The sequence below is a fragment of the Rhipicephalus microplus genome, chromosome 1, assembly GCF_043290135.1.
Source record: "Rhipicephalus microplus isolate Deutch F79 chromosome 1, USDA_Rmic, whole genome shotgun sequence".
Classification (NCBI taxonomy): domain Eukaryota; kingdom Metazoa; phylum Arthropoda; class Arachnida; order Ixodida; family Ixodidae; genus Rhipicephalus; species Rhipicephalus microplus.
Window position 1 is genome coordinate 202,373,625 of NC_134700.1, and position 10,851 is coordinate 202,384,475.

Below are 10,851 nucleotides of genomic sequence, written 5' to 3' on the forward strand. Positions count from 1 at the left end.
TTTAACGTCCCAAAACCACCATATGATTATGAGAGACGCCGTAGTGGAGGGCTCCGGAAATTTAGACACCTGGGGTTCTTTAACGTGCACCCAAATCTGAGCACACGGGCCTACGACATTTCCGCCTCCATCGGAAAAGCAGCCGCCGCAGCCAGGGATTCGAACCCGCGACCTGCGGGTCAGCAGCCGAGTACCTTAGCCACTAGACCAACGGCGGGGCCAGAGCTAGCGGAGGGAGAGGATGAGTGAATGAGGGTGTCGCTATATGGGAAGGAGCGGTAACCGCACCGGTTAAGACCTGACCAGATGTTAGCGTCGCAGCGCGTCGGCGCGTGGTTTTATGACGCGGTGCGCGCCCTCTCCTCACAAAGAGCGAGGGTGCGCACCTTCGCCTAGCCACGCGCCGCCCTTTCTCTTAATATAGGGAGAGGGCACGGCAACGCGTCATAAAGCCACGCGCTTACACGCAGCGACGCGTGCGTGTGGTCAGGCCCTAAAACGTTCGCCTCTAACGCGGAACGTTCAGGGTTCGATTCCCAGTGCCGCCGGGCAGCCGGAGTCTCCCCAGCCTGGCGGTTGTTGGGTGGGCGCTCATTTCTAAAGAACTCGCCACTGTGGTCTCGCTGGACTGCTGACTCGAAGGTCGCCGGAGCGAAACCAGGCCGATTTTTCGATGGAGGGAAAAAAAATGCTTGAGGTCCATGTACTTAGCAATATGGTTGATTGGGCGAATTGGTGATACATGATTGTTTGAAATAAAAGCACGCTACATAGACGCGGACAGGATAGACAGGGACAAACGCTTACTACCAACTGAAAGTTTGTTCGGAAAGCTGTGAAATATGTACTCACAGATGAAACAATATCGTAGGCACATATGATAAGACCAAATCGTGGGCGTTGGTAAGGTGGGGCTGACATACATATATATTTTATCGGTTTTGTTATTTCGGTTCGCGATTAGGTCTTATTGTATGTACCTACGAATTGTTTCATCTTTTAGTATATATTGCACAGCTTTCCAAATAAACTTTCAGTTGGTATTAAGCGCTTGTACCTGTCTACCCTGTCCGCGTCTATACGTAGCGAGCTTTTATTCCAAACAACCACGCACTTAGATTTAGGTGAACGTTGAACAGCCACAGCTGCTCGAAGTTTCCGGAGACCTCCGCTACGGCGTCCGTCATAATCATATCGTGGGTTTGGTATACGCTAAGGGAAGCTTTTGTACCAACACTCTAATGTTTTTCTAGATAAGGTGGCCCTTTTCTCGCTGTTCTCCCACTTTCCCATACCTCTCTGTGATGCTGGGCCGTCTTTCGTAACCTAAAGACACATTTACAGCAGCAAACTGTCCCCCGCGGTGACACAGTGGCTTCTGTGGTCGGCTGCTGCATGACTCGAACGTCGCGAATTCGATACAAGCCACGCGGTCACGTGCATCGTAGTCACATCGTGGTTTTCTGGCGCGCAAACCCCCACAAATCATTATTACGACAGTAAAATGTCCCACAAAGTGGTGTAAACCTCGGCCAGCGTTTGAAAAGAGGAGGATGGAGAATTAAACGTGGATGTAGAACAAAACAACAAAGTACATCATACAAAAAGAAGCGCTTCCCGTCAAGTGTTAAGACGTGCGTAAATTCCCTAGACGTTTTCTTATTTCTATGGACTTTGGAAGTTTATATTGTAACTCGTAACACGTAGTCTTTCCTGTACCCGTCTCGGCTTTTTCCTTCTTTTTTTTTCTTTTTGGTGCTACACTTTAGATAGTGCACATTGTGCGCCCGACAAAAAGAGAGAAACGCCGAAGAAGTGGCGAAAAGTTCGCCTATGACGTGATGCACAGATGGCAGTTCTGCCTACATATATAGCGCTCGTTCTCGTGTGTCTTTCTGTATACGTATGTGTATCTATCACCTCTCAAGAAAATGTCATTGAGATATATTATTTCTATTGAACAACCGGTGTTGCTTTGACTTTTTAGAAGTTGTACGGACCAGTTTCAGGGATACTAGAACAAAAAAAAGAAAGGATGTACAAAAGAAAAAGAAAATTTTGAAATCGAATAGATAATAGCCATTAAATCCTCAGTATAAGAAGCCCAACACCATTTATGTGTGAAAGGTGTCGAAAGGTGTCGATGTGCTTTTCAGGAATTGCTCATATCACCGTGGATAAGTGCGTGATTGAAATTGGTGATCAGAGCCTTTCGGCGGACTGAGAGAAAACAAAGATACAGAGCCGTTTGTTCTGGTTTTGACTAACCAGCACGTTATCTAGCGACCGTTATCTTAGTTATCGTAAGCAGAATGGGTAAAAGAAATACTAAACGCAATTCACGGGCTTTCACTATTTGCTTACTATTGCCTCGCGACTACACATTTAGAGGTCTATAGATACGACAAGCAGATCATGCTTAATTTCCGATCAGCCTGCTGTCTGTCATAAGGAGCAGCCGGTGCTATATGAAAACGTAAACGTATTCTAAACAAACTACAATTAAAAAAATCGTATGTACTTGTTGAAGACGGCTGTTGGTAGACAGGTGTCATACACAAGCTTATAGGGTTATACATAAGATGGCAAGTTTATATAGGATAAGAAAGCAGTCACGTTTATGTTGGAACATAACGATACGAATGCGCTATCGCACTGTGTGCATGTTGCTGGCGAGACAACTGATAGGAAATGTACGCGTCGATGAATCAGTTTAGTGTTGGTCGAGTCTTATCCATCGGAGTATTCATCAGGTGAGTAAAATGAAGAAAAACGATAAGCCTAGAATCTAGAGACCTATAGTCTTTGCACACCACGTGTACAACTATAGTGAGGCAGCATACTGACAACAGCTTATATTCTTTGTCGTGGTGAAGACCCTTCACGCGTACTATACTTGTACGCTGTCCCAAGGTGTGTCGACTCGCTCTCTGGATTTCGTGCCGGCCGGTTGTGCCCCCGCGATCTCCGGTGGGGTGACAGCGCAGCTCTTGCCGACTGGCTTGCCCTACGACATCTCCTGACGCCGAGAAGAGCTCTCGCTGAGTGGTGCCCTGTCCTCGGTCTTCTGCGACCGTGTCCATCTTTCCTTTCTTCTCCTTGCTTCAGGGTGTCGCAGTCTCTGCGCCATGTTCTCTCCTTCCCACTCTATATCTCTATACCTTTAATGTCATTCTTTTCATCCCTCCTTACCCCCATTTCTCCTGAGCTACTGTTGAGGTGTCGCACTTTGACGCAGACAGTTACGGGGCTCACTTTTATCTTCTTTTCTCTCTTAAAGGGGCCCTGAAACACTTTCTTAAGTAACCGTGGAATGAATTCAGTGTATGAGCTTATTGCCTCACGAATTCAACGCCACAAATGTTTTAAGAATCCGTCCAGTGCGAGTGGAATTACAAATGTTTACCGCATGCTGCTATTGCATTCTCTCTTCTCTCGTCCTGACAAAAGCGCTGGAAGCTAAGCAGGGATCGGATGGCAGGGCCACAGAGAAACGTCGCGCGCGCCTCGTGACCTTGAGTACTTCTTTTTTTTTTTTCTTCGAATGCGCGGCTTTTTTAGTGTGATCGCGCGCGCGCGCGTGGACAAGAAGTGGCCTTCCGCGCCGATCTCTGTAACGAGCGAGCGCGCCATGTTCAAATCAGCCAGTGACTGATAGATGGGCTTACTACGTGTAATTTTTGGGCACATTGCGTGATTTGTCGAGAGAAGAGAAAGAAATTTTAAGCTGACTTTGATAATTTATTGTGAATTCCAGGCCGCGTGCAGTGCTATATTATTTGGCTCGCGCGTTGTCGGGAGCCTCTGCTACCGATCGGCAGCGTTTTGTGAACATGCTCAAAAAGTGTTGCAGGGCTTCTTTAAGCATCACACAAGAAAAAGAGGTGTGATTGTAGCCGTATAATACACTGACGCCGGTGGTGTTATACATCAGGGTCCGCTCTCTATCTTTATTATTCGAAAAATACCTCTGAGCAAAGATTACTTAAATGATAATAAACAAAATTTTGCCTCTGCACGCCATTCCAGTAAGTCAAAGGCGCCCCAGTAAATAACCCCTCAAGTGGTGATTGCACAGAGATATTTCCTTATCGTGCTTCAAGAGCTCTTGTCGAACCCTGTGGGAAACAGACCTGCTTGACACGTTGTTTCTCCTTCGAGAGCTCAAACAACATAACGCTAGCACGCACACACACATACACGCGCGCACGCGCGCAAAAACCTTTTAATGTTACACCGTGAAGGGTGCGACTTTTCGACAGCTGCTGCAACAACTGCAGGTAATAATTTTTGTAGCGAAACACTTCCTTACGCTGTGGGAATGGTCGGTGGTATGAATTATGCAACAGCCTCAGAAATGGCTTGACCGGCTTGGAAAGGTTCGCGCTATTCAACATGCGTATATATACGCCGTCTCTCTCATCTTTGCCAATTGCCAATAAATGTAGCGCGGCTAATATCAGCGTCATTAGCGATGTATACGTCATTATACAGCGTACGTAGCTTGGAGTAAAATACGCGATAGATGTTCAGCGTCATTAGCGATATGTACGTCATTATACAGCGTATGTAGTTTCGAATGAGATACGCGAGAGATGTGTCACAATTAAGAGAACAAAAGCGGGAAGAAAGAGACAGAGAGAAAAAGAAATGCGCCAGTGATTGATGAATGCGGTTGTTTGCTGGGTAAGGAAAACAAAGGAAGCTAAAAGGCCCGGCATTATAGGAGCGAGCCATAAAAATCTGCTTTCCGGTCGTAAAAGCTATTGTCAATATGTTTGTCCCTTTTGAAGTGCGACAACAGAAGTCGGAAAATGTATCCAGCTACTGACATGTGCGTATATAGTAAACAACTTAAGGCGATCGAGCTCAATGCTATAATCTTCGATAACTCAAACTCAGTTTAATTGTCATTTCAGGAAAGAAATCAAGAGCTTGCTTTCTTTTTTCATTTATTTATTTATTTATTTCAAATGATTTCATCGTCGTATTGGCTAGAGACGTAAGCCGTTGAGGCATGCATATGTCATATGAGACGCTAACTTATTGTGTGCACTCTCACCATGTTCGCACTGGACATGCGTTTCGATAATGGCTGTATGTGAAGAGGCTGAAAACGTGAGAACATGACAACAAGCAAACCAGTGAGTGAACGTGTCAACAGACGAACTATAGCGATACACAATTCAAATATATAACAACTGAGTAAGGCGACCCAAAGGTCGCTCTTCGAAGCCAATTTTGCGCATACATATGTACACAAGTGTACAAGAGGACGCGAGGATGACAGCTGCGGCCACTTAAGTTGGTATAAATCACGGGCGTCGGCAGGGAAGTGCAAAACGAGAACTCGCCCCCCCCCTCAAGCTACACGAGCACCCCCCCCCCATAGGCCACACCAGTGCCCTCCCCCCCCCCCCCTTCTGACATGATGCAACAGGGAATGCGCACCAACCAAGGCAAAAGTCTCCCGAAGCCCGTGGCATAAGTAGCATCACGGTAGCTTTCGTTTCAGGTCACTATTTGTGAACTTCGAACTATATCATAATCGTCATGTTCCGTTTGCGCCAATAAAATACACAAACTGGAAAAGGGTCAACCCGAAAAAAAAAAGAAACGGCTAAAAGTCTTCTGTTCAAAGAAGCGCCGGCCTGCCAGACAATCAAACCGTTTTTATGTTGTTGCACTCAACAGCTAGAGTTTTATAGCAGAGATGCGCTAACATACTCTCATGCCTTTAAATGATTGCAGCACAGTCATGGAAATGAGGCCCAACTTGTAATGTAGTCTCGTATCTTACGTAAAGATATGCTGAAACCATTGTATTCGCAGATAACTTATGAATGCCAGGAAGATTTTTCGAATAGAGCCTACGCTAACAGAAGATTACAGTAAAAAAAAGTGTACGCCCGCACGGACAAAGGAGTGCGCGTAAAAGTATAGGCGAACAACAATGATTTATTCGTCTCCATGCAATTGCATTTTCCCAAGAAACATTGACCTATAGAGTAGGAGGAAAGAAATGAGTCATCTCGTTGATCTAAAATGGCTATGAGTATACTGAAGCGTACAAACGAAGCACCTTAACTGTAGCTGCATGCAGCTATAGATGATCGTCATTCAAACGTAGACCGAACCATATACAAGGACTGGGCCAATGACGTAGCCTAAGGAGGGGGAACATTGTTGTTAAGGGGGGGGGGGCATGCATAGCGCACATTGTTCTCGGACGGTCACATTTACGGAAACAATGGTATTCGTGGTAAGCGTGACATACGGTAAACTAAACTGTACTCATTAATCCGGAAAATCTGATAACTCGGACTTGTCCTCTACAATCCTGGAAAGCCAATGCATTATTTAATGACAACATAAAACTCGGTATTTTGTTCATAATTGGTCGCATCCGAGTGAATCCGGATGATCGTTGGAGCGCGCCGAGCATGCAAGGCACCGCAAGCGTGAGACGCGAAAGAGGGAAATTTTTGTTGCGGACATAGAGTTCCATGTTTGCGGACAACCGAAACGAGGCGGCGCAGTGCGTATTGTCATAGTAGTCAGCACTAACCATATAATGACATGCAAGAAAGCACAGTATGCTTCATTATCTTCAGGCCAATGTGCATTTGCCATCATTCTCAGACGTGCCCACATTGAGAACAAAATCGCAGGATGACGAAAATTGTCGCCTTTGCAGTGCTTTTATTTACGTGTTCATCTACAGGAAATGAAGGTGCATTGATGTAACAGACACGTTTTCATGGTTTTCTTGATACATTCGACAGTTCAGCTAATTCTGATTACCTTTTCCGGTCCCGTGAAATGTGAATTGATGAGAATTTACGGTATGAATGTTGAAAATCGCTTGTATACACTCTAATGAAGCGTTCCGAACCTGTAAATACGTGCGCCCACCGTATCTATAAGGGGAGACTGGACTGAATTCAGCGTGCGACATTTTGTGACCGAGCTTGAGGCGCGAACATGATTGACATGATGATGGCGCAGTTTTTGAACGCATAACCACATCTGAGCTGACCAGACAACCTTCCGAAGACACGATTATTCCCTTCAACCCTCTGTTGCGCACATATATACAGTAAAACTGGTCGCCTCGTTCCGGTTCGCCTTACAGGTTCTTCATGTTTTACTTATTTCTCTGTATATCTTGTTTTCACTCATGCCTGACTTTATACTCAAGACTGGCAACTACTCGCCGTTCCTACGAAAGTTATACTTATCGGCTTTTTCTTCACCATTTCACCGAGATTGAGTGCGTTTATACTCGCCCTTTATGTATCATCGATATTTCGTTGGTGGTCGTGGATGGTGGTGGTTGCGTATATCCATGATACCGCGATCGCTTCGATCGCAGTACGCCGGTGAAAAGACACCGTGCGAAGGTGACGCTGATAATATATACTGTAAGCACGAATGAATCACCACCGCTGACCCACTCGTTGGATAGATCCCAGCAGGCACAGCGTATATATTTCTGTTATAAAACTATTTACGAAGTTTTTTCCCTCCTTTCTTAAAGGCTCGCAGGCATTTTGTGTAAACAGCCCCATCGTTACAAAAACGGCTATAAAACGGTTATAAGCCCGGCTGGGACGTGCAGGCGTCAAATAACACCCGTAATCATGTGACATATTACCTCGCGCTTCTCTTTATATAGCACTAACGCAACTGCAATAAAGATGTTTTCCACCCGACTGCTGGCCTCACTGCAGTTTTTTTTCTGTTGCGACTGCATTTACTATAGGGTGCCTTCACCTGATTCTGTGGCTCCACTTATCTAAGTGCTCTTTGCTTTGTTCATGCGCGCGGCACATGTGCACAGCCTCTTCCTACGTCGGGTATTCCGCTATCAGTCTTTGCTGGAGGCTCTTATCCGTTGTGCCCAAAATGATGCGGCTGCGCAACATGTGGTCTTCCAGACTGCCGAATTCACAGTTCTTCGCTAACACACGCAGTTCTGTTAGCCGATCGTTAAATGGTTCGCCTGCCTTTTGGTTTCAATTGAACCGAAAAGACATCCTTGAAATGTCATGTTGGTCGCGGGCCTGCAGTGCTTTCCAAATTGACCCGCAGGGCGCGGGTTCAAATCCCGGCTGCGGCGGCTGCATTTCCGATGGAGGCGGAAATGTTGTAGGCCCGTGTACTCAGATTTGGGTGCACGTTAAAGAACCCCAGGTGGTCGAAATTTCCGGAGCCCTCCACTACGGCGTCTCTCATAATCATCAGTGGTTTTGGGACGTTAAACCCCACATATCAATCAATCAAATTTCTTAATCAGAACTTCCACATCCTTTCTGTCTTCCGCCTCCTCGAACTTGAAGAAATACCGTATGCCTTTCGAGCTTCTTCGCCTCTGGTAACTAGCAAAGTGGCTATTTGAACGTTCCTTTGGGTGTTTGTTCAACTTCAGCGGAAAACAGCATAAACTCACCTTTTCAAGTTTTTCAGGCAATTCAAGGGTCCTGTGAGACATACATGGGCTTTGGGGGTGGTAATAACGCTGACGCTATCGATGGATCAGCCGGGTTCCGCTGCTACCATGTAGCGAGGACAGCAGGCGGGTGAACAACTTTATTGCAGTTGGGTTAGTACTATATAAAGAGAAGCGTGACGTAACATGTCACGTGAATAAGGGCTTTTATCTAACGCCTGCGCATCCAGCCGGGCTACAACAACAACAACAAATACAACAACAACAACTACTACTACTACTACTACAACTACTACTACTACTACTACTACTACTACTACTACTACAACTACTAATACTACTGGAAATCAAATACTTGGGGTGCATGCTTGGTTCGATTCCCATGCAGTGCCGCCAGGTATCCAGTGGTTTTCCGAACGGCAAGAGGAGTACCGGCGCTCGGTATTGTGGGTATTCAGAGGTCATGAGCCGCAAAAACCCAATCTTGGATAGTTTTAGCTTACAGTGTAGCCTTACCCCTCCCCCCCTCCCATGCTGTCATATATGTTTTACTTAATGTAATGAGCTGTATACAGCGTTCCCGTCCGGTTTCCTTGGTCGCAATAAAAAAAATGCAGTTGTATCTTCTTTACATAATGGTGATATGAGTGGCATCTTTTCTCCCCCCACCGCCCCCCCAATGACGCGGCGCCGTGCTGTTTTCGGGGTGAGCACCTTTCGCGTCCTCAAATAACTCAACGATAAAAAACAACAATATTAAAAGGTAAATTCAAACAACAAAAATACAAAAATGTGCCAGCCAGGACTCTTCTTCCATTTCTGCAGACGTGATGGACGTAGTGTTTTCCTTAACGTGCTCCCTGCGCAGCATCGCCAACCCCGAGATATCCAGTCCACACTATGAAATTGGGTCCCTGTGTAGTCGAAAGGGAAAGGTGAGTGCTGTATAGCGCTGGAAAACGGCTTTGACCTCTTAACATTCATCGGTTGCATTCCTCATAATTTGCAATAGGAAACAAAGCACATCGAATGACCTGATTTTCCTTGATGCTCCAGGAGCGACTCAGCGTCGCTCAGAATAGCACGCGGACCAAAGGAAATTCCGGCAGATCCCACGCATTGTCGGAAACGATTGCACGCAAAGCAGTCACCTATAGCAGCTGCCTATGCCACTTTTTGTTTGTTTGTTTGTTTGTTTGTTTGTTTGTTTGAGTCAAGCATTACGAGGTGAATCGCCACCTTTGCTCAAACTTAGTGGCCGTAGGGCTTACCGCTTGTGGTGTCTTTCTCGCGCTCGTTTTTGCGCACCCATCTTTTTAACACGATTATTAGGCATGTACGTTAACCATGTATACGGGGAATCGTACTCCGACGTAACGCCGACATTCACGTTATAGCATAGACGTCACCTCTATCACAAGGAAGCGCGCGTTACGATGCGATTATGATCATTTCATAAGCACAGCGGTCGTTCAAGTATTCTTCCAAAGAAACGCTTAGCTCTTGCTTATCGTTGAGTCACTTGTATGTTATCTTAACTGAACTGTTATGTAGCGTTAAGCAGCTGACCCTGTTGATACGACATGACACATGTGTATAAAAATTTTCTCCCTCGGAGGACCACGATGCCGAATTCTATACTGCGATTTTCTTCAGAATTTTCGGCTCACCGAGAATGTCGCCTATACGCCGGCAACAAATTTGCTGCTATAGGACGTTTTGATGCTAACGCGTCAAGATTTAATTACACAGTTTATTCACAGCTCCTTCATTTTATTTATTTATTTATTTATTTATGCAATACTGCAGGTCATATAATGGGCCCAAGCAACGGGCGAATGTACGAGAATATGCAGTTAGACAACGCGAAACACGAACATATACACCAGGAAGTGTCAAGAATACATATTGAGCAAGAAATAGCCCTAATAAATATAAAAGAAAAAATTAAAAGAAAAAAGTTGCGACAGAGTAGTAACGCAGTAAAATAAATGCAACGTTTTAACATAGCTTCAAATCAAGGTCACGTTGACAAGCGCGTGTTACACGTAGTTACATATATACACGTGAAAAAATGAAGAATTAAAAAAGAACTTTAAGAATACGCCCTTGGCTAGAGAACACCGGATAGCCGATCAGTGTAGGTATAAAAATAGCAAATGAATGATTGTAAAATCAAATAGTTACACGTTGTAAAAATTGGCGTTGATGATAAATGTGTAAGAAAGGTCTTTTTTATATTACATTACTTGACGACGAAAAGGAGTGATCACGAGCATCAGCCCAACCACAAGAGCTTAATTGATCGATCGATCGATTGATTTATCTATTGATTGATTGATTGATTTATTGATTGATTGATATGCGGGGTTCAACGTCCCGAAACCATTACGAGACAC

At 45.2% G+C, this 10,851-nt stretch overlaps 1 protein-coding gene across 1 annotated transcript in view; it reads right to left on the reverse strand.

The window, feature by feature from the left end:
* The window catches only part of LOC119159752 (uncharacterized), a 70,351-nt gene extending 61,770 nt beyond the window's left edge, over positions 1-8,581 (reverse strand). Inside the window, exon 1 of the mRNA XM_075890584.1 lies at positions 8,453-8,581. The gene's annotated coding sequence lies outside the window, so the exon portion shown is untranslated. The remainder of the gene's footprint in view (positions 1-8,452) is intronic.
* Between the last annotated feature and the right edge of the window lie 2,270 nt (positions 8,582-10,851).